Below are 25,160 nucleotides of genomic sequence, written 5' to 3'. Positions count from 1 at the left end.
TCTAAAATAATAGAAACACAAAATAACTGTCAATCTCCCTCGGCCTGGGGCTCCATGCAAGATCTCAACTCGTGGAGTTGCAATGATCATAAGAACGGTGAGGAATCAGCCCAGAACTACACGGGAGGATCTTGTCAATGATCTCAAGGCAGCTGGGACCATAGTCATCAAGAAAATAATTGGTAACACACTACGGCGTGAAGGACTGAAATCCTGCAGCGCCCGCAAGGTCCCCCTGCTCAAGAAAGCACATATACATGCCCGTTTGAAGTTTGCCAATGAACATCTGAATGATTCAGAGGAGAACTGGGTGAAAGTGTTGTGGTCAGAAGAGACCAAAATGGAGCTCTTTGGCATCAACTCAACTCGCCGTGTTTGGAGGAGGAGGAATGCTGCCCATGACCCCAAGAACACCATCCCCACCGTCAAACATGGTGGAAACATTATGCTTTGGGGGTGTTTTTCTGCTATGGGGACAGGACAACTTCACCGCATCAAAGGGATGATGGACGGGGCCATGTACCGTCAAATCTTGGGTGAGAACCTCCTTCCCTCAGCCAGGGCATTGAAAATGGGTCGTGGATGGGTATTCCAGCATGACAATGACCCAAAACACACGGCCAAGGCAACAAAGGAGTGGCTCAAGAAGAGGCACATTAAGGTCCTGGAGTGGCCTAGCCAGTCTCCAGATCTCAACCCCATAGAAGATCTTTGGAGGGAGTTGAAAGTCTGTGTTGCCCAGCGACAGCCCCAAAACATCACTGCTCTAGAGGAGATCTGCATGGAGGAATGGGCCAAAATACCAGCAACAGTGTGTGAAAACCTTGTGAAGACTTACAGAAAACGTTTGACCTGTGTCATTGCCAACAAAGGGTATATAACAAAGTATTGAGAAACTTTTGTTATTGACCAAATACTTATTTTCCACCATAATTTGCAAATAAATTCATAAAAAATCCTACAATGTGATTTTCTGGATTATTTTTCCTCATTTTGTCTGTCATAGTTGACGTGTACCTATGATGAAAATTACAGGCCTCTCTCATCTTTTTAAGTGGGAGAACTTGCACAATTGGTGGCTGACTAAATACTTTTTATCCCCACTGTATAAACCCAGTGGGTTTACAATATCAACAGAACAGCCCAGTTTGTATGGTGAGAAGCCTACCCTACTTGGTGACAGATACCTTACCTGTAAAGTTTGAGTTGTCAAATGGAAAATAAATACAATGCAACTGGTGTGGACGGGTTTCAGTTGTTTCCAAACCCAGACAATATAATACAGAAGAGAACTGCAGTAGCTTACATCAGGGTTTCCCAAACTCGGTCCTGGCCCCCTCCCTGGGTGCACGTTTTGGTTTTTGCCGTAGCAATGCACAGCTGATTCAAATCAAATCAAAATCAAATCAAATTGTATTTGGCACATGCGCCGAATACAACAGGTGTAGACCTTACCGTGAAATGCTCACTTACAAGCCCTTAACCAACAATGCAGTTCAAGAAATTGAGTTAAGAAAATATTTACAAAATAAAATTAAAAAATACAATAACGAGGCTATATACAGGGGGTACCGGTACCGAGTCAATGTGCGGGGGTACAGGTTAGTCGAGGTAATTTGTACATGTAGGTAGGGGTAAAGTGACTATGCATAGATAATAAACAGTGATTAGCAGCAATGTAAATAGTCCAGGTGGCCATCTGCTTCTGGGTTAAATGCACATTAGGAATGAGACCCGCTTCCTACAAGTAAGCATGACTTCTGAATTTTGACGGGGAGGGAGGACGTTATCCTGACCCGCATATCCATCCATCTACCTCACCTCAACTACGGACGGCTACAACACCGCACCAATATGGGTGAATGCTGTATGTCGGCTGAAAAATTGGAGAGAAATAAGATACACCAGGAGATTGAGAGACAGCTTCGCCGGGACAAGAGGGAATCTCACCCGGAGTTAAAGTTGTTGCTTTTAGGTGAGTCATGGCGTATGCTATGTATAATTGGTTATTCGGCAACTTTACGGAAAGGGCATATTCACCTATGCTACTCCAAGTTGATTTTATGTAATTCAATAATTGTTAGAAGAATAGCCCTGGTCTAGATAGCTTTTCGACAATTATTTTAATCTTGCAAATGAACATTGGACTTTCCTCAAGTGGTTCCCATCCTCTGTGCAATGCAGTTTAGTGTAAACTCATAACTCAACTTGTCTTTACCCTGCTAAAGATCAGTGCCATTTAAAGGCCCAGTGCAGTCCAAACCTAGATTTTCCTGGGTTTTATATTTCCACACTATGAGGTTGGAATAATACTGTGAAATGGTGAAAACAATAATAATTCCCATATAGTGTAAGAGCTGTTTGAAAAGACCGCCTGAAATTTCAGCCTGTTTTGGTGGTATGTTTTGGCCTGCCTGGAGTCATCACCAGGCGGTAAATTAGTTAAAAGACCAATAAGAAATAGAGTTTTAAACCTCTCTGCCAATATCTAAACCTGTCCAGTGTCCACTTTATCAGTTAATTTCATAATATTTACATGAAAATCTGTAGCAAAATTGGATGGAAACCTAGCCATGGTCATAAAATCTGTTTTTTATGTTGTTCTTGGACTTGAAAAAGCCCATGATCAATGACTGTAAATTATTAGATTTTATATGATTAAAATGGGCCTAATCGGAATTACAATAGATTTTGAAGCAATTTTATAGATCTTGAAATACAGAATGTAGATAAATGCAAACATCAGTAAGGCAAGGAGAAGACCTGTGAAAAGCAATATGTTTGTTTCTGCTGTCTGAATCAATAGATCAAATGAAAGAACTGCTAGTTTTCAGTTTTCCCCTCCCCACTCAGACCACTCCTAGACACTCCAAGGAAAATTCTTGCTTGAGAATTTGCTCTTTGCTAAGAAGCTATTTTTGTTTCTTTTTCACCATTTTAATTGAAAACAATCACAGTAAGGTACTTAATTGTTACCCAGAAATTATTTGATACTGAGATAAAAACGGCTGCATTGGACCTTTAAATCTGCAGGGGTATTCAGGGTGCTAGGCATGATTTGATTTTGCGGCCCACACCATTTAGTCTGTCCAATAATAGGCTACTAACTTGAAATCATGGAAGAACATACAATTCTTGTAGTTTGGCATGGGTGGGGGTGGGGGTGGGGGTGGGGGGACGGAGTAGGCTTTCAGTTACAAATAAATTGAAGCTGTGAAAGTTCAGAATAATCCACCATATTCATGTTTAATAATTAAAATAAGATAGCCTTATATTTATTTTAAAACAATGAAGCCTATAAACTTGCTTTCTTTAGTCATCAAATCACATCAAATTGTATTTGTCACATGCGCCGAATACAACCTTACTGTGAAATACTTACTTACAAGCCCTTAACCAACAAAACAGTTTTAAGAAAATAAGAGTTTTTAAAATATTTACTAAATAAACTACATAAAAAAAAGTTACACAATAACAATAAAGAGGCTATATCACAGGAGGTTGGTGGCACCTTAATTGGGGAGAAAGGGCTCGTGGTAATGGCTGGAGCGGAATCAGTGGAATGGTATCAAACACATGGTGTGATGCCATTCCATTTGCGTCGTTCCAGGCATTATTATGAGCCGTCCTCCCCTCAGCAGCCTCCACTGGGCTATATAAAGGGGTTCTGATACCTAGAAGCTATTTTCGGTCATAAGAGACGTTAGAATAAACATTATGTACAAAATAAGTTACAAACAATGCGAAAAAAACAACACAAAATAGCACAATTGGTTAGGAGCCATAAAACAACAGCCATCCCCTCCAGCGCCTTGAGATGAACATCTAGTCCATTTATCACCTCTATGGAACAGTAGGCTGCATCTTCCCTGACAGGACAAGTTTTCTTATCATAGTTGTTCTCCAGAGAAGCCCTGGGCAGTTGAATAGGTATGAGTCTCTCCAAACCCCATTCTCCACATAGAAACCTGTTAAACCAGTAGATCATTGAGCCGACACTCAGAACAAGGCTACACTGTTTATCTTTGAGATTTTCAGCCCTGAAAAAGGTTAGTATTACTGGCAGAGTAATTACAGTCAGGCCGAATAACAGTAGGCTATATTTTTTAAATTACTGTCTGTACCTCAGCATGACATAGTTTAAATGTACCATACAAAGTGTGACTGAATTTGTAGTCTAGGGGCGACTGATGTTGAGTGGGCATTATCATTCATAGAACAGTCCTTCAAAACTACTTGGAGGGGGACCAAGAAGCACTTGCTGAAAGCCTACATCCTACCATCACACTTATCTAAATAAACTGAGTTACCTGCATCTCTCTTCTATCCAAACTGTCATCTAGCACATTTTGACTCTCTGATCAGCAGTTATAGCTATGTGTGGTATGTGGACAAGTGGCAGTAGTTGGTCCTGGCTTGCAGTTGAATGCAACAGTCATGTGAGGCCAACTATATCAAATCAAATTTAATTTGTCACGTACACGTGTTTAGCAGATGTTATAGCGGGTGTAGCGAAATGCTTGTGCTTCTAGCTCCGAAAGTGCAGTAATATCTAACAAGTAATATCTAACAATTTCACAACATGTACCCAATACACACAAAACGAGTAAGGAATGGAATTGAAGAAAATATACATATATGGACAAGCAATGACAGAGCGGCATGGACTAAGGTACAGTAGAATATTATAGAATAGAATGCAGTATATACATATGAGATGAGTAGTGCAAGATATGTAAACATTATTAAAGTGACTAGTGTTTCATTTCTTAAAGTGGCCAGTGATTTCAATAGGCTGCAGCAGCCTCTAATGTGCTAGTGATGGCTATTTAACATAATAATAATAATAATAATAATAATAATAATAATAATAATATGCCATTTAGCAGACGCTTTTATCCAAATCGACTTACAGTCATGTGTGCATACATTTTTACGTATACACACATAGTCTGATGGCCTTGAGATAGAAGCTGTTTTTCATTCTCTCGGCCCCAGCTTTGATGCACCTGTACTGTCCTCGCCTTCTGGATGATCGCGGGGTGAACAGGCAGTGGCTCGGGTGGTTGATGTCCTTGATGATCTTTTTGGCCTTCCTGTGACATCGGGTGCTGTATGTGTCTTAGAGGGCAGGTAGTTTGCCCCCCGGTTAATGTGTTTGGCAGACCGCACCACCCGTGCAATTTAATGTCAGTATTTGTCATAGTAAAATGATTACTAGCCACACCGTGTTATTGTAATAGCTACATGAAGGCCTACTGCACTATTGCAGAGTTTTCACACAGTGCATTTTACTACTTACTATCAAAACTTGGATTGTTCTTAGGTCATTTTAGGAATGCGTTAAGCATTACAGGACATTGAAGAAAGGTCAAACCAATCTTATCCTTCAGCTTTAGTTAACAAACATCTCAATGTTTTCCTGCTCTAAAGGTCATGTTACTGGCCAATAAGCCAAAGTAATACATGTGGATGAAGTGGTGCCTTTATGTAACACACACCCACATGTAACACACACGTTCTCGTACACACACACATACGTACATAAACTCACACACGCACACACACACACACACACGTTTGTTTTACTATCCTTGTCTGGACCAAACAATTGATTCCCATTCAAAAATCATATTTTCCCTAACCCTAATCTTAATCCCGAAACCTAACCCCGAAACCCCTAACCCTAATTGTAACCCTAATTGTAAAATGTAACCCCTAAGCATAAAATAGCCTTTTTCCTTGTGTGGACCGGCAAAATGTCCCCACTTCTGGTCCCCACAAGGATAGTAAAACGAAACACACACACACACACTCAGGTTTGTGCTCAATTCACAATTTTGGAATTGACTCCAATAGAGCTCGCCAGCTTGTAGTCCCAAAAACCGGAAAATAGTTACCTCTGGTTTGTCTACCCATTCCTATGGGGAAAGAATAGGGTATTGGGATAAAGCTGAACATAAGGTCTGAGGTTACCATAGGCTTAGGAGATCTGATATGTTTTGTTCTATGAGATAATATCAGTCAGTTAACATGACCTTTATATATTATGAAGCCTTTTATGTGCTTTGTGCTTTTTTTAAATTACATAAATACTTCAAAATCCACAAAGTGAAGTTAGCTGATGAAGATATCTCATAGATCAAGACGTATAAGATCTCTAAGCCTTTGTTTACAACAGACCTTATTTCGGCATTTATCCAAATACCCTACAAAAACTCAACTTTCCCTAGGCTTTGTCCAACAAACCATGGCAGAGTTAGTACCTACAAAAATACTCCATTACTATTTCTCTCTATTCAACTCATGAGTTGAACTTCAAATTGAATTGTCCACACACCACATGATGTAGAATTTGAGTGACAGGAAGTAGAATTGAATTCAGTGCAATTCAAACAAATTCCACTCAGTTATAGAACATTACATTTTAGTCATTTAGCAGACGCTCTTATCCAGAGCGACTTACAGTGAGTGCATACATTTTCATACTGGCCCCCGTGGGAAACGAACCCACAACCCTGGCGTTGCAAGTGCCATGCTCTACCAACTGAGCTACAGGGGACTACATGAGAGTTTCATTGAATCTGACAGGTCACACTTCCAGATACCAAAGAATATATGCAATTTTCAGATACTTTTATCAAAAGCGACTTACAGTCATGTGTTCATACATTTTACATATGGGTTGTAGCGGGGATCGACCCCACTACCCTGGTGTTACTAGTACCATGCTCCTGAGCATGTTACTGAGCTACAAAGGAGCACTTTTCTCCAGAAACAATGTTCATATACTCTTTTAACCTTAGTGCTCAGAACAGCCAATTATATTTCCAACAACCATTTAATTTGTTTGTCTTCTTTTTGAAGACTTTAGGGTCCACTTGAGAGTTAAACTAATACTGGGACTAATTCTGGGAAATGTAGTATTTTCCCCATATTGAACAAAATGTAAGCGATCAATGAAATATAAGAACTACTACTAATATTCGCATACAGGTTTGTTTTCCTTGATCATTCATTTTAAGATTGTCCTGAAAATCTATTGTTTCATCAATATTTGATATGTGTATAACAACATGTTTTAAGTAAAATATGTGTATTTGTATAGACTACACCTAATATAGAAGAGGCATTTTGAATTTCACTGAATTCAATTCTATTTCCTTTCATTCAAATTTGAATTGCAATTCTGTATCCTGTTTACTACTTAAATTCAAGAATTGAATTGGAATTTGTGAGGCATTCTCAATTCAATTCTGAATTGAGCCCAATCCTGACACTCCTTTCCCAGGGACTGGTGAGAGTGGGAAAAGCACCTTCATCAAGCAGATGAGGATCATCCATGGGAGGACAAGCGAGGCTTCACCAAGCTGGTGTACGGGAACATCGTCATTGCTGTTCAGAACATGATGCAAGCCATGAAGACCCTACGGACTGATTTCAAAGATCACCAGAACATTGCAAGCAGCTTGTCAGAAGATTCAATTTCAGCTTTATTATCATACTAATGCGTTTTTATAAAGGGGCTTGATGGTTCATAAGTTTAAGTATCAATCTCTAGGAACATCTACTCTGTGAATAGGTTTTTATTGCCATATCTAAAACTACATCTCTGTGTGTTCCAGAGCCATGCAGACAAGCTGAGCAGGGTGGAGGCAGACATATTGACCACCCTGGAGCCATGGCAGGTGGATGGCATCAGAAGACTGTGGAGTGACCAGTGCATGCAGAAGTGCTATGAGCGCAGGAGGGAGTACCAGCTCTCTGACTCTACAAAATAGTGAGATGTGTCTTTTACTTATAATTCACAGTATCACAATTCCAGTGGGTCAGAAGTTTACATACACTAAGTTGACTGTGCCTTTAAACATCTTGGAAAATTCCAGAAAATGATGTCATGGCTTTAGAAGCTTCTGATAGGCTAATTGACATCATTTGTCACGTTCGTTTAAGGACGGGTCAGACCAAGGCGCAGCGTGAAATGCGTACATGTTTATTTCACCGAAAAACACACTAACAAAACAACAAACCAACGACACGTGAAGTCCTAAGGCTAAACACAAAACAAGCCTATTCACGGAACAAGATCCCACAACTAACGAGTGCCAATAGGCTGCCTAAGTATGATCCCCAATCAGAGACAACGAGCGACAGCTGTCTCTGATTGGGAATCGCACCCGGCCAAACATAGACATACAATCCTAGAATGAAAATATAGAAAACACAACATAGAACACCACACCCTGACTCAACATACCAGAGTCCCATAAGTCAGGGCGTGACATCATTTGAGTCAATTGGAGGTGTACCTGTGGATGTATTTCAAGGCCTACCTTCAAACTCAGTGCCTCTTTGCTTGACATCATGGGAAAATAAAAAGAAATCAGCAAAGACCTCATAAAATGTTTTATAGACCTCCACAAGTCCGGTTCATCCTTGGGAGCAATTTCCAAACGCCTGAAGGTACCACGTTCATCTGTACAAACAATAGTACGCAAGTATAAACACCATGGGACCACGCAGCCGTCATACCGCTCAGGAAGGAGACGCGTTCTGTCTCCTAGAGATGAACGTACTTTGGTGCGAAAAGTGAAAATCAATCCCAGAACAACAGCAAAGGACCTTGTGAAGATGCTGGAGGAAACAGGTACAAAAGTATCTATAGGACCTCAATCCTACAGAACATTTGTGGGCAGGACTGAAAAAGCGTGTGCGAGCAAGAAGGCCTACAAACCTGACTCAGTTACACCAGCTCTGTCAGGAGGAATGGGCCAAAATTCACCCAACTTATTGTGGGAAGCTTGTGGAAGGCTACCCGAAACGTTTGACCCAAGTTAAACGATTTTAAAGGCAATGCTACCAAATACTAATTGAGTGTATGTAAACTTCTGTCCCACTGGGAATGTGATGAAATAAATAAAAGCTGAAATAAATAATTCTCTCTACTATTATTCTGACATTTCACATTCTTTTTTTTTATCGCACTGCTTTGCTTTATCTTGGCCAGGTCGCAGTTGTAAATGAGAACTTGTTCTCAACGGGCTTACCTGGTTAAATAAAGGTGAAATAAAAAATCCTAACTGACCTAAGACAGGGAATTTTTACTATAATTAAATGTCAGGAATTGTGAAAAACTGAGTTAAAAAAGGTGTATGTAAACTTCCTGTCAGGTTTTGGCCATGACTGTTCGGGTTTTGGTCACTAGATGTCCCCATTGCACCTTTTTTGTACCTTTTGTTTTTTCTTGATCTAATTATTGTTTGCACCTGTAGGTCATTCCCTTGTTAGTATTTAAACCCTGTGTGTTCCTCAGTTCCTTGCTCAGTGTTTGTAAGTTAGCACCCAGCCCCAGCCCAAGCCTTGTGTTATATGGATATTTCTCTGGTGGGTTTTTTACCACTTTGTGGAGTTTCTTTGTTTTTTGGAGGTTTTCCTCTTTGTGCCTCTTGGCTTTATTTTTGGACAGTGTGGATTTAGTTTCTTTGCCTGAGGATTTTTGTTCTTTATTAAACCACCATCTCTAGTACTGCTGTGTCTGCCTCATCTTCTGGGTTCTGACAATTATTAGTGACTGTTTCTCGCACCGGGTCCTGACAGAAACACTGAGCCATTATTATGAACCCAGAGGCAGCCAGTACCCAGGATTTTTTTCCCATGCTGTCCCACCATGAGGGGACTGTCCAACGCCACGAAGCTGCTCTGGTTCAGCAAGAGGCCTTAATGGCTAGACATTCTCAACTTCTGTCAGAGATGCTGACTTCAATAAAGCAGATTTCGGATCGACTTTCCCCGGCAACCGCTTCTGCTCCAGTTCATCCGATTCAAGGGCCCCTGGCAGTTAATCCCCTGGCGGAACCTCGTCTGCCGCCTCCCCAACGGTTCTCAGGGGATCCAAGTGTTTGTAAGGGGTTTTTCACCCAATGTTCTCTCTCCTTTGAGCTGCAACCATCGTCGTTTCCCACCGACCGGTCCAAGATAGCATATATCATCACCCTGCTGTCGGAAAAGGCTCTAGCCTGGGCTACTGCTGTGTGGGATGCCCAAAGTCCCTGCTGTGCCAGCTACTCTGCCTTTGCTGAAGAATTCAAGCGAGTGTTTCAAGGTCCTACCAACGGCCCTGACTCAGCCAAACGGCTCCTGACTCTCCGCCAAGGTCGGCGCAGCGTGACGGACTATGCCATCCAGTTCCGCACTGTGGCAGCAGCAAGTGGCTGGAACGACGAGGCGCTCACAGTGTGTTTTTTGAAGGGTCTTTCTGACACCATCCAAGATGAACTGGCCACTCGGGAACCACCGGACAACCTCGAGTCCCTTATCAAGTTGGCTTCACGCATAGACCAGCGTCTGAGAGAGAGAGAACAAAACCATAGACCGCTCACCCTAGTTCCTATCGGTTCCAACTCCGAGTCTCCACCTTTATCCTCGCTGGCTCCACCAGAACCCATGCAGGTTGGACGCATCTCCCAGGCTGAGAGAGACCGCCGGATGAGGGAGCGATGCTGTCTATATTGCGGCAAACCGGGCCATTTCCGCTCCAGGGAAACGCACTCTCCCGTGCAGGCCTGGGAGGACTGTAACGGGAAACATAACCTCCTCCCATCCATCCAACTCCCGCCTGCTCATTCCTGTTACCCTTTCCTGGGACGACCACGAGGTTTCTCTTCAAGCCTTGGTAGACTCTGGAGCCGCAGGTAACTTCATGGATGGGATCTGGGCGAAGGAGAATGGCGTTCCTTCTGAACCTCTAAGTGACCCCATAAGGGTTACTACGTTGGATAGAAGTCCTTTGGGATCTGGACTTGTCACTCGTGCCACTACCCCCTTACGACTTTCAGTTTCCCAACACAAGGAAGTGATGAACTTTCATCTGATCGCCTGTTCCGAGTTTCCTCTCGTCCTTGGCTATCCCTGGCTTCACAGCCATAACCCTCACATCGACTGGTCTGTGGGCACTATCAAGCAGTGGGGTCCCACGTGCCAAGCCACTTGTATCTTCCCGAGTTCCCAGAGTTCTCCTTCCGAGTCTCTAGAATCCATCGACTTGTCCCGAGTTCCCGAGTGTTACCATGACCTCAAACTGGTATTTAGCAAACAGAGGGCCACCAAACTACCACCCCATAGACCTTACGATTGCACCATCGACCTGTTGCCGGGGACCTGCCCTCCCAGGGGTCGGATCTTTTCCCTTTCTCCACCCGAACGAGCTGCTATGGATACCTACATCAAGGACGCTCTGACAGCAGGCCTCATGCGTCCATCTACCTCGCCGGCGGGAGCAGGGTTTTTCTTTGTGGCCAAGAAAGACGGCGGATTACGACCTTGCATCGACTACCGGGGACTCAATGCCATAACTGTCCGTAACCGCTACCCGCTACCTCTTATGGCCACAGCCTTTGAGCTGCTCCAGGAAGCAGTTGTCTTCACTAAGCTTGACCTTCGGAACGCATACCATCTTGTGCGGATCAAACCCGGGGACGAGTGGAAGACCGCTTTCAACACGCCTACTGGTCACTACGAATACTCGGTGATGCCCTTCGGCCTGACCAACGCTCCGGCTGTGTTCCAAGCGCTCATAAACGATGTGCTTAGGGATATGCTTAACATCTTCGTGTTTGTGTACTTGGATGACATCCTCATCTTTTCGAGCTCCCTTCAAGAACACACTAAGCATGTCAGACAAGTGCTCAAACGCCTCCTAGACAGCCATTTGTACGTTAAGCCGGAGAAGTGTGAATTCCATTCCTCTCGAGTACAATTCCTGGGATTTATTGTGGAACCCGGACGAGTCCAGATGGACCCCAAGAAGGTAGAGGCGGTAGCGGATTGGCCCACCCCCAAGTCCGTTAAGGAAGTTCAACGTTTCCTGGGCTTCACCAACTTTTACCGCAAGTTCATCAAGAACTTCAGCTCGGTGGCAGCCCCTCTCTCGGCGGTAACCAAGGGTGGCAACACAAGGTTTCTGTGGGGGAGAGAAGCTGAGACGGCCTTCCAAGGACTCAAGCAGCGCATCCTCTCTGCTCCCATCCTGACACTACCAACGGCGGAGGAACCTTTTGTGGTGGAGGTAGACGCATCAGAGGTTGGGGTTGGAGCTGTCCTGTCTCAGAGGGGTGAAGACAAGAAGCTTCATCCTTGCGCCTTCTTCTCTCACCGGCTTACCCCGGCCGAGAGGAATTACGATGTGGGGGACCGTGAACTCCTAGCGGTTAAGATGGCATTGAAGGAATGGAGACACTGGCTCGAGGGGGCTTCTCAACCGTTTCAAGTGCTTACGGACCACAAGAATCTGGAGTATATCCAGCAGGCGAAGCGGTTGAACGCCAGACAAGCTCGATGGTCTCTTTTCTTCAGCCGATTTCAGTTTATCCTCACCTATAGACCCGGGTCGAAGAATCTCAAACCAGACGCCTTGTCACGAATCTACTCTCCTGCCATTCGAGAAGATACTGACATGACTGTCCTTCCGGCCGCTAAGATCGTGGCTCCGATCTCGTGGCAAGTGGAGGATACCGTGAAACAAGCTCAAGCCATCGAACCGGGCCCTGGTGGAGGTCCTGCTAATCGGTTGTTTGTTCCCAAGGCAGCAAGGTCCCAAGTCCTTCGGTGGGGGCACTCCTCTCGCCTCACCTGTCACCCGGGCATAGGCCGGACCTTGGAGTTCATCCAGCGTAAGTTCTGGTGGCCCACCATGAAGGAAGACGTTGCCACTTTCATCAAGGCCTGTTCCGTGTGCTGCCAGGGAAAATCTTCTCACCTTCGCCCTCAAGGACTCCTTCACCCTCTATCTATTCCCCACCGACCCTGGTCCCATATCTCATTGGACTTTATTACTGGCCTTCCTCCGTCCCATGGTAATACTACGATCCTAGTCATCATCGACAGGTTTTCTAAGGCGGCCAGGTTTGTTCCTTTGACCAAATTACCTTCTGCCAAGGAAACAGCTGAGTTGGTGATTAACCATGTGTTCCGAGTCTTTGGGATCCCGCAAGATATGGTTTCCGACAGAGGTCCCCAGTTCGCCTCAAGGTTTTGGAAGGCCTTCTGCCAACTCATAGGGGCCACGGCCAGTTTATCTTCCGGGTACCATCCGGAGTCCAATGGCCAAACTGAGAGGATGAATCAGGAGCTGGAAACCACCCTCAGATGCATGGTTTCCAACAACCCGTCCACTTGGTCATCCTTCATTGTTTGGGCCGAGTACGCGCACAACACCTTGTGCTCCTCCTCCACTGGTATGTCCCCGCATGAGTGTCAGTTTGGCTATGCACCTCTATTGTTCCCGGACCAGGAGGCAGAAGTCAGAGTGCCTTCAGCCTCGAGGTTCATCAGACGCTGTCGGCTTACGTGGAAGAAGGCACGTCTTAATCTTCTGCGTTCCTCTCAGCAGTACCAACGACAAGCTAACAGAGGTCGCCGTCCCGGTCCTACCCTGTACCCCGGCCAGAGAGTATGGCTCTCAACTAAGAACCTACCGCTACGGGTGGAGTCTCGCAAGCTGTCCCAGAGGTTCATCGGTCCCTTTAAGATTGCCAGGAGAGTCAATCCCGTTACTTTTCGCCTGCACTTACCCAGATCCCTTAAGATCAATCCAACATTTCACATTTCTTTATTAAAACCTGTTGTTTTTTCTCCCCTTATTCCGGCAGGCAGACCTCCCCCTCCGCCCCGTGTCATCGGTGGCCAGTCGGCTTATACCGTCCACCGGATACTGGATTCCCGCCGGGTGCAGCGGTCCTGGCAGTATCTGGTGGACTGGGAAGGCTACGGTCCCGAGGAGCGCTCCTGGGTTCCTGCCAAGGACATACTGGACCCTGACCTCATTCGTCAGTTCAGGGCCCTCCACCCTGAGAAGGCTGGTAGGAACGTCAGGAGCCGTTCCTAGGAGGGGGATTCTGTCAGGTTTTGGCCATGACTGTTCGGGTTTTGGTCACTAGATGTCCCCATTGCACCTTTTTTGTACCTTTTGTTTTTTCTTGATCTAATTATTGTTTGCACCTGTAGGTCATTCCCTTGTTAGTATTTAAACCCTGTGTGTTCCTCAGTTCCTTGCTCAGTGTTTGTAAGTTAGCACCCAGCCCCAGCCCAAGCCTTGTGTTATATGGATATTTCTCTGGTGGGTTTTTTACCACTTTGTGGAGTTTCTTTGTTTTTTGGAGGTTTTCCTCTTTGTGCCTCTTGGCTTTATTTTTGGACAGTGTGGATTTAGTTTCTTTGCCTGAGGATTTTTGTTCTTTATTAAACCACCATCTCTAGTACTGCTGTGTCTGCCTCATCTTCTGGGTTCTGACAATTATTAGTGACTGTTTCTCGCACCGGGTCCTGACACTTCCGACTTCAACTGTACTTCTACTATACTTTTTTCCTTCCTTCCTTCCTTCCTTGCAGTAATCTCTGATCTAACTTGTTTGGATCTTTGAAAGCTATGTACTGTAGTTGAGCTCTTACCTCCACTTATTTAGTCATGTTAGATCAGTGATTACTTCAAGGAAGAGTGGAGGGAATGAGGGAAGCAAGTATTCCCCATATCAGTATTTCAAATGACACCCTAAAGGTAGTGCCCTATAGCGGGAGTAGAGTGTGATTTGAGATGTGTTCCAAGTTGTTTTTATCAGGATGTTGGAGGTCAAAGGTCAGAGAGGAGGAAGTGGATCCACTGTTTTTGAGAGGGTCACCTCCATCATCTTCCTGGTGGCTCTCAGTGAGTACGACCAGGTCCTCTATGAGAGCGCCAATGTGGTGAGTTGTTTCTCCCATGGTCACATAAAGTCAAATAAATTATTTTGGGTACTGTAAAATGTACTACTACTACCAGCCAGGTAGACTCCATTGTGTGTGTGCGCAGTAGTGTATAATCAAAGATGCTGTGTGAACACTGCCGTAAGTGTTTTCAAACTTATATTATTCTACCAATAACAAATTGAACATGATCTGAATCTCCCTACATATAAGAGTAGGTTAAAGTGTTTATGTTCCTTGCAGAATCGACTAGAGGAGAGCAAAGCCCTGTTTACAATCATCATCACCTATCCCTGGTTCCAGGAGTCCTCCATCAACCTCTTCCTCAACAAAACAGACGACCTAGAGGACAAGATCTTACACTCCAACCTGGCAGACTACTTCTCAACGTTCACTGGTTAGTACACTAAACTAGTACACTGGTAGTCATGCATTTAGTTGTATATTCATGCTCCAACCTTGCTGAGTACTTTCCTAAGAACATTGGATAGTCATGCCTTGATATGTGTGTGTAAAATATATTTTACATATGCATGGTTGGGGTCAATTCCACCTAGTTCATTAGAGTTCATTCCTATATAAAAAACAAAGTCCATATCCAATTCAAGTGACAGGAACTGGAATTGACCCCAACTCTGACCGTATTAAGCACGAAGCGATTCCCAGTGTATTTTACGTACATTCTTTTTCATAAATGTCTTCTTTGAAGGTCCCCGGAGAGATGCAGAGTCTGCTAAGATGTTCATCCTGAATATGTACAAAGCGCAGCACATAGGCCTGTACTACCACTTCACCTGCGCTACTGATACAGAGAACATCAGAGTTGTCTCCAAAGCTGTCAGGGACACAGTCTTCCAAGTAAACCTGGTTGGGTTCAGCCTGGGTTAAGGGTTTAGGACTAGCGTAGGCGCAGATCTGTGTTATTTTAGTTCCGGGTTACAGTTTTGCTACAGAGTAACTGTGGTCGTGAATAACACAGTTTCTTACTATAGCAGGGTCAGAGATCTAAGCAGGGGTCATAGCACCGACAGCAGGACTTCAGAAACATTTTGATATATATATATTTTTTCAGCAGTTGTCACAGTGCTATACAGATACCCAGCCTAAAACCCCAAAGAACAACCAATGCAGATGCAGAAGCACAGCGGCCATGGAGTTTTTCCTAGCCACTGTACTTCTGCATTGCTTGTTCTTTGGGGCTTTAGGATGGGTATCTGTAAAGCACTTTGTGACACCTGCTGAAGTAAAAGGGCTTTACAAAATACATTTGATTGAATTTGATTGTAAAAAGTATGAATTGTAAGAACTAACAGACAGTCTCCTGAACGTCATGATGAGATGGGCTATCAGTAGGCTATCCCATCTGTATGACATGGTTGATGAGACAAAAACCCTGTGAAGAATGTTGCCGATCCTGAATCCCTGCCTGCACTGTTCCTGCACGTTAAGAGGAAGTAAAGTAAAATATGCCTACAGAGTCAAAGTTCCTTAGTTTACATTTGTGTTGTAATGGGTGCGTTTCACATTGTGTATGTTTCATGATTGACACTTTGCTCCTTTTTTGTATTTATAAAACTTCAAATAAATTATCAACACAATTATCAACACATTCAAAGGATTCTGGAATGGTCACTGGTTTGTTAATGTATGTGCAGGTATCTTGGCAATAAATCATTAAAATCGACCCTATGGAGAGTTCTGTGTTACTAATTTCTCACAGGAAATGTAGAATAGGGAACTAACCTGTGGTTTAATATTTTAATAGTTTATGATAGTCTATATAATATATTATAAACTGGGTGGTTCGAGCACTGAATGCTGATTGGCTGAAAGCCGTGGTATATGAGACTGTATACCACGGGTATGAGAAAAGTATTTTTACTTTTCTAGTTATGTTTGTAACCAGTTTATAATAGCAATAAGGAACCTCGGGTATGTGGTATATGGCCAATATACCACGGCAAAGGGCTGTATCCAGGCACTCTGCATTGCATCATGCGTAAGAACAGCCCTTTGCCATGGTATATTGGCCATATACAGTGAGGGGGAAAAAAGTATTTGATCCCCTGCTGATTTTGTACTTTTGCCCACTGACAAAGAAATTATCAGTCTATAATTTTAATGGTAGGTTTATTTGAACAGTGAGAGACAGAATAACAACAAAAATGTTATAAATTGATTTGCATTTTAATGAGGGAAATAAGTATTTGACCCCTCTGCAAAACATGACTTAGTACTTGGTGGCAAAACCCTTGTTGGCAATCACAGAGGTCAGACGTTTCTTGTAGTTGGCCACCAGGTTTGCACACATCTCAGGAGGGATTTTGTCCCACTCCTCTTTGCAGATCTTCTTCAAGTCATTAAGGTTTCGAGGCTGACGTTTGGCAACTCGAACCTTCAGCTCCCTTCACAGATTTTCTATGGGATTAAGGTCTGGAGACTGGCTAGGCCACTCCAGGACCTTAATGTGCTTCTTCTTGAGCCACTCCTTTGTTGCCTTGGCCGTGTGTTTTGGGTCATTGTCATGCTGGAATACCCATCCACGACCCATTTTCAATGCCCTGGCTGAGGGAAGGAGGTTCTCACCCAAGATTTGACGGTACATGGCCCCGTCCATCGTCCCTTTGATGCGGTGAAGTTGTCCTGTTCCCTTAGCAGAAAAACACCCCCAAAGCATAATGTTTCCACCTCCATGTTTGACGGTGGGGATGGTGTTCTTGGGGTCATAGGCAGCATTCCTCCTCCTCCTCCAAACACGGCGAGTTGAGTTGATGCCAAAGAGCTCGATTTTGGTCTCTTCTGACCACAACACTTTCACCCAGTTCTCCTCTGAATCATTCAGATGTTCATTGGCAAACTTCAGACGGGCCTGTATATGTGCTTTCTTGAGCAGGGGGACCTTTGCGGGCGCTGCAGGATTTCAGTCCTTCACGGCGTAGTGTGTTACCAATTGTTTTCTTGGTGACTATGGTCCCAGCTGCCTTGAGATCATTGACAAGATCCTCCCGTGTAGTTCTGGGCTGATTCCTCATGATCATTGCAACTCCACGAGGTGAGATGTTGCATGGAGCCCCAGGCCGAGGGAGATTTACAGTTATTTTGTGTTTCTTCCATTTGCGAATAATCAACTGTTGTCACCTTCTCACCATATATACCAATCACTGTACCACACCCCCTCGTGCCTTATTGCTTTAATATATAATAGAAGGGTTAAAATATGGAATATTGCCAGAGTCACCTAATTTTCTTTTTTAACAACCCAGATTGTGTGTTTCAGTGCTTGATTTGGGCTGGATCTGTCCAGAACACCATACTGGCACTTCCAATTTTGGGGGAATTGCATCCCAACTCATGAATATTTGAGCCTTATATATAAACATGTCTAGTTAGATACCTTGCTTTGAAGTAGCCTACCTTATCCATTTGATCCCTGATTTATTGAATGAGGGAATCATTTTATAAAGACAAACGTATTTTGTTAGGTAGTATATGAAGAATTATGAGTTTGCTAATGTTTTCAAGTGGAACCTGAGAGGATGTTTATTTAGTGTCAGAGGGAATTGTTTTGTAGTGACACCCCTGTTCGTTGGAGACAGGTGATTGGACAGTAGAGGGAGCCACCCATATTTTTGTATATCTTATAAGTATAGGCTAGAGACAGAGAACGTTAGAGCAGACATTGTAATTTGGAGGACACTGCTCTCCAGATGCTATATACATCTGTACACTTATGCTGAAATCTTGTGATATGAATAAAACTTATGATCAAAGTTCAGTATAAGCGGACTCCTTTGTTTAACAGCAATGATTAGCAACATTGACTCGACACTACAAAATGGCGTCACGAAAAGGGACGGTCTGCATCTCTCCTTTGTTCCATTCATGGGCGCCGAGCTGACTCTCGTTCCGAAGTCATGGCCAGATAAGGGTGAGTTTCCTCACCACTTTGGGCATTTGTTAGTTCGGAGGCTATTTGAGTGTGTGCTGGAGAGATGTACCGTAAAGGACCGAAGTGTGCTGTGTTGCTTTATTGCTGAGAACTAGGGGTCTGGCCTAACCATTCTAAATTTATTTGCACTGGTAAACAGCGCAAAAGGGGGGAGAGAGCCTATAGAGTGTCTATAGAGATATTTTGCTTGAATAAGAGTTCAAGAACAATCGATTGAGAGAGGAATTATGCCTAGGCAGAGATGTATGTAACTTAGAGCCGCTGTGGATCATGGACAAGCCCTGATACAGGCGACCTCTTTAAGGTGGGCCAGAAATCCTATAACGAGTTAGATGTGTTTTAGGTGAGTCCTGAGGACTAGAGACCGTGGTATATTGATAATGTATATTATCGCTCAGCTGGCGGTTGACGAATTGTTTGTTTGATGTGATCTCTCGTATCGATTCCACTGGGATCTCGTGGTAGCACAAATTTAGCTAACAAATGGAATTTTACGGCACGGCGGAGGGAGAAATGCTAACGTGGCCTGCTAATTATGCTTCATGCTACATGCTAATGCTAAATGCTAATGCTAAATGCTAATTCATGCTATATGCCAATTTTTGATGCGGGTTATGATTAATATTTGTTCCTTGGTGGTCCATTGGAATGGGACGAGCCACCAGAAATGTGTTTAGTTAGCTTGGGCTTGGTGCCTGGTGTTTTGTGAGCTCTGTTAAGTGTTATTGTTTGACTATAAGGGGTAGAGGAGAGGAGCTATAGCAGAATGCTAACGTTCTGTTGTCTGGAGCTGAGAGGGCTCCCTTCCACGGTGAAATCGTATTGATGAATGTACTGCGCATGCGTGTGATTTTACGACACTAGAGTGACGTAGGGGTAAATAGGTCACTCCTCTCCTACACTGTGCTGTGGGGAGACGAACGAAGGAACAAAAGACAGAGATTTAGAGTCTAATGGTGTATTCTGGTTGTTACATCGGCTGTTGTTTGACGATGAAACTGTTTTCTTGAGACATATTGAATTGATAAATGAGAGAGATATGTTGACAAGATTAAAAATAAAAGTAATTAAATAAGTAAATAAAATAAAAATGTTATTGAGCTATTTATGCGATTCCTGAGTTAATTCTTAGAGCGAATGTGACTGGAGGAATATTGAATGGTTGAAGTAACTCAGGGACTGCATAAACTGCTAAATCCTTGTCTGTTTCTTTGTTCTTTTGTCATATGAGAGACGAGAAGGAGGAGAGAAAGAGAGGAGGTGCTGACGTGTACATCACGTGACAGGGTGTGACGCGACAGAGGCTGCTGAACCGGATCTCGTCAAATATCAGGCTAGTGCTGTTCTGTTTACAAAGTCTTCCCCTACAGGATATTCGATGTTATGACAATTTGACAAAAACTTGGCAAAGGACTGATCAATTGATTAAAATAAAAATTGCGTATTGGAGTTTTTTGTGCATGAGTGAGTTTGATTACAGTTGTGTTGGGAATCGAGTTCTGACATTATTCTGTAAGATTGAGGTCATTTGGTGCTTATTAAATAATTGGTTTATGAGTACTGTAGTGTTGCTGGATTATAGGTGTTTTCTTTTTGGATTACTCTGAAGTTGTCTACTTTCCTGTACTTTTCCTGATTGAAGGTGGTAAGATAGCCACTAATTGATAAATTAGTAAAATAGGAAATATAAATTAATTATTTTTGATTATTCATACATTTATTAATAATTGTTTAATTGGAGAAAAAAAAAATGTTTAATTATTTTTGAATATTCATATTTTTTATTGATTAATTTGTATTATTTAGAATTTTTTTTATTTTTTTTTTTTTTGGTTTATATTAAAAATTAAAGGGAGGACACTATAGGCTATATATTCTAAAATAATAAAAATAATTCACATTAAAGGAATATAAATGAGTTGTTACAATGGGGAAAAAGGATATAAGGACTATGAAGGTAATTACACCTGTTGATATAGTATAAAATAGTAATCCTCTAGTTAATGGTATTGCAAGGTTATCCGGCAAATGGAACAAACTTTGGCCTGACATTGAACAACCATGGCCAGTGGAAGGGACTCTTAACCCTGACGTAATCAACATAATGAAAGTGCTTCTGTCAATTCATAAAGCAGATCAAAAGAAAGGGAAAAAAGGGGAGCAACGTAAAGAAAAGAGACAAAGAGAGCTGGGTGTTCTTAAGCTGTTTGAGAATGAAGGACAAAAACTGATGAAAGATGCCAACGATAAAATAAACAAAGGTATAGAGAAAATTGTGAAACAAGGAAAGGCGACAGAAAAACTAATGGCAGAAGTCAGTACACCTTTCTCACATACGGATTCAGCAAAAAGACCCCCACCTTATGAGAAAGAAGTAGAGCTTAAGGACGTCTATCCTCAGCTTGCGGTGATCATTCAGGAGGGTGATTATTGCATCAGAGATGAAGATGAATGAATAATAGAGAGAGGACAAGCAGAAACTACCATTAAAATGAATCCAAACTCCAGAAGTAAGAAAAACCGAGATGTCTGGAAACTAAGAGAAGAATGAGGTTCGGAAAGATGAAGACAAAGATGAAGACTTGGAGATTAAAGGTGGTTCATATTCAAGAGGATTTTATCCAACAATGATTAGCAAAGAATAAATAGAAAGAGATATAGACCGATGCGTATCATGCCTGGATAAAGCGAATAGTTTAGAAGAAGTAACACAACTGGAGGAACAACTCAAGAAGCTGAAGATACAGAAGAAGAAACTGCTAAGAAAAGGATCCCAAGAATTGGAGGAGAAGAATACATTGAGGCCAAGGAAAGAGAGAAAAGTAAGAAGATGATGGAAGATGATATTTCGAGGACAGAACTTAGAATATAACCTTTTGAAGAATACTGATATGTCAACAACAAGAAAGAGCAGGACCAAGAAACTCTCAGAAAACTCAAGCAAATACAGCTGGGGGAGAAGAAGAAGGAGAAGAGAAGCTTTGGTTATGAAGAATCAGGGTGAACCAAATCAACAATCACTGCCACAGCTTCAACAGGACCAGTTCCAATCGCAATTGTATCAGCCACCAATAGCGGTTCCAGTGGTTCCATATCCACAGCCAGTTTCTGGACAGACACAGAATTGGAGAGGAAGAGGACGAGAAGGCTTAGAAGGAGGAGGAAGGTTTCAGCTACACTTCCAGCAACTTTCAGAAGTGTGTTATAATTGTGGACAGGTTGGTTACTTTACCTGTGAGTGCAATGCGCCAGGAGGAAACAACAGAGGGAATTTCTGAGGAAGATAAAGGAGCAAGTGAAGATCACCTGCTCTCCAGGTGAACCCTTAAAGGAGCAAGGATTCTAGAGTGCCTAGAATATCCGAAGGGGGGTGTCAGCTGGTAGCACCAATTAGAGAAAAATATCCAACAATTGAAGTGAAAATAAAAAGGACTATGAGAAGTGATGGTGATAGTGGAAAAGCTTTTATCTGTGTTGAGCCTAAAGAGGTTAAACATCTCACTATGTAAAATTAACTAATTAGGATAGGGATTTGAGGGAGTAAAACAGCTGATTACTCTTAAGGAACCAATTGAGCTCTGCTATAAAAAATCAAAGAGAAATTTAAATACACATACTGGTATCAGAACATATACCTATTGCATTGTTGGGAAGAGATGCATTGTGTAAATTGAACTGTACAATAAGATGTACACTAGACGGCTGTCTGGTAGAAGATTTTAAAAGAGTAGGGTTTTTGGGAATCATATTTGCTTGAAAAGATAATGTCCTCCTTCCTATGATAATCTATTAGACTGCCTATTAGACAATCTGTCTGAAAAATAAAGTTAAAAGGGGTGACAGTTATTCTTGGTTACATTCCTACACCAAGAGGTGCAAGAGATTTCAAACTAGGCTAAAATATGTTCGATCGTTTGCCAAGACTGTGTGTGAAGAAGTCAGAAGCAGGTGGGGATTACCCAATCACATATTCTAAAAATTGGTGGTAATGGCTTTTGTGAATAAATCAGTGGAAAAGGTTTTTAAAGGTTAGGAGAAAAGATTAGATAAAAAAAGTTAGGAAAACTAGGGTTGAAGGAACTCTAGGACAGTAAGCTAAGTTTCAATGTTAGTAGGAAGAGAGAGTGAATGTAGTGACACTAGTGGTGATAGATGGAAATACAAGTAAGGAGTTAAAAGTCTTAGGGAGAATGGATGAAGTAACAACAAGGACATCAACACTTCAGTCTATTATAACAACAGTGGGAAGCAATTTAACTCTTTCAACATTTATATTTATTAAAGCCATAAATATATTGCATTTGATTACAAGGGAGCAGATAACTCCAGCACCAATTTTAGAGGAATTTCATAGTCTGGGAAGCCTATCATTGGAGGATAAGTCTAAGAGAGAAGTGGGGATTTTTCCATGGTATGGTGTAAAATTTGGGAAGATCATATTGATAATATTAGCTATACTTTGATTCCAGATAGTTCAGATAATATCACTAGTGTTATAGATGCATTGAAGAATATAAGGGAGGCATTTGGTAGATCTGAAGGAGCTGGATGGTCAGCGAAGTCTTGGTTGCAAGATCAGTTAGGCCCAGTGGGAGCAGTGATGGTTCAGATTTTAATAGCAGCTTTGATAGCACTGTGTGTGATGTTTTTCTTTTGTAATTTGTTACTGACCTTTGAGAAAGCTATGATATTGAGATGGGTTGGAGTTGTGATGCCTGGAGACAACACTCAGATGCCGTTGTTGACTGTTCCTGATCTGGATGAAGAGGGACAAGTGGGACTGGATGGAGTATTGATGGATAAATATCCTTTTTGATTATTTGATCATTTTTTAAATGTTTTTCAATATTAGTGTGATTTTAGTATTTTGTTATGAATCAAAGGGGGGAAATAGGATATATTGATTCATATATCAATATCATATATCATATATCATTTTTTATATTCTTAGTTGATATTGATGTTTTAATTTGAAAGTGTTGTTTTGCAAAAGATACTGTTTGGTCTTTTCTTTTTGTCCAGAAGCATTTGGGGGAATATGTAGAGATTGAAATACTCAAACAAGGACAATATGAAAGGACAATATGAAAGGAGAATATGAAGGGACTGGAGGAGATGGAACAAGGAAGGTGTGGAAATGTTCCAATTCCATCATCAACGATGCATTGGAAGTCGACAGTGCTGGGCAGATGAAGTGTAGTGGACTACATTCCAGTGTCTGCAATGAAATATAGACATATTTGCATGTGTAATACATAATTTGTGTCATATTCTTTCTGTATTAATTTTTGTAGAATGATATTTGATGTTATTGAATACATGTGGGGATCTTAGATGTTTTTGTTTATTTAGTGAATGCTTAGGGACATGGAGTCTAGGCAGGGATAGAGATAATCCACCGTAGGGTCCGATGGGTCGACCAGCCTTAGTGTGGATATTTTTTGGATAGTATTTTGTTTGCTGGGGCTTTCATGTGTATTTAATTGCATCATAGTTTCAAATGCATTGATAAAGATTTCTGAATTGATCTGGAGTACCTAGGTGGTTGCCTGGGGCAGAGGGGCCGTGAGAGAATTTTACTGTCTTGATTGATGGATGGATATTTGGAAAGAAGGCTGCCAGACAGGTTTTTCGCTCTCACACTCCATAAAGATTTGTTCATATTTCATAGTAATGTATTCACACTCCATAAAGATTTGTTCATATTTCATAGTAATGTATTCACACTCCATAAAGATTTGTTCATATTTCATAGAAATGTATTTACACTCCAGAGAAAAGTGTTTTGGGTTTATTGTTAAAGATACTCAATAAGAGAAATTGTTACTTGTCATAATCCTATTCTGTTTGTTTTCGAGACTTTTAGTTAGTCTCGAAGGGGGGAATGTAGTATATGAAGAATTATGAGTTTGCTAATGTTTTCAAGTGGAACCTGAGAGGATGTTTATTTAGTGTCAGAGGGAATTGTTTTGTAGTGACACCCCTGTTCGTTGGAGACAGGTGATTGGACAGTAGAGGGAGCCACCCATATTTTTGTATATCTTATAAGTATAGGCTAGAGACAGAGAACGTTAGAGCAGACATTGTAATTTGGAGGACACTGCTCTCCAGATGCTATATACATCTGTACACTTATGCTGAAATCTTGTGATATGAATAAAACTTATGATCAAAGTTCAGTATAAGCGGACTCCTTTGTTTAACAGCAATGATTAGCAACATTGACTCGACACTACAGTTGTAATGTTGAAAAAGCCATGCCCGCACACCCAGAAGCTCTCCAGATGGAGGGATGACCACATGTTGACAAGGTGACTAACAGTGCAGTTCTATGTGGGGGGCTAAGTGCCTTGATCAAGGGCACAACGGCAGGAGGTTATAGGTCTACATGGGATCAGACACAGCAGCTTTCCAGTGTCAGTAATGCTTACTTTTTCATGTAGGCTATAATAATAGTCATGAAAATGTAGTTAGA

The 25,160-nt window shown here is 42.2% G+C and overlaps 1 pseudogene across 1 annotated transcript; it reads left to right on the top strand.

Annotated features, from left to right (window-relative positions):
• The first annotated feature begins 1,854 nt into the window (after positions 1-1,854).
• On the top strand, positions 1,855-15,624 carry LOC311135824 (guanine nucleotide-binding protein subunit alpha-14-like; annotated as a pseudogene). The gene is made up of 6 exons: positions 1,855-1,975; positions 7,292-7,460; positions 7,626-7,780; positions 14,600-14,736; positions 14,980-15,133; positions 15,446-15,624. The product of its transcript is annotated as a guanine nucleotide-binding protein subunit alpha-14-like (transcript).
• The last annotated feature ends 9,536 nt before the right edge of the window (positions 15,625-25,160 follow it).

This window comes from Coregonus lavaretus (genome assembly GCF_964263955.1).
Source record: "Coregonus lavaretus genome assembly, chromosome: 10".
Lineage (NCBI taxonomy): Eukaryota > Metazoa > Chordata > Actinopteri > Salmoniformes > Salmonidae > Coregonus > Coregonus lavaretus.
Note: the sequence above shows the minus strand (reverse complement) of the source record. Positions and strands in the feature narration are given on the sequence as shown.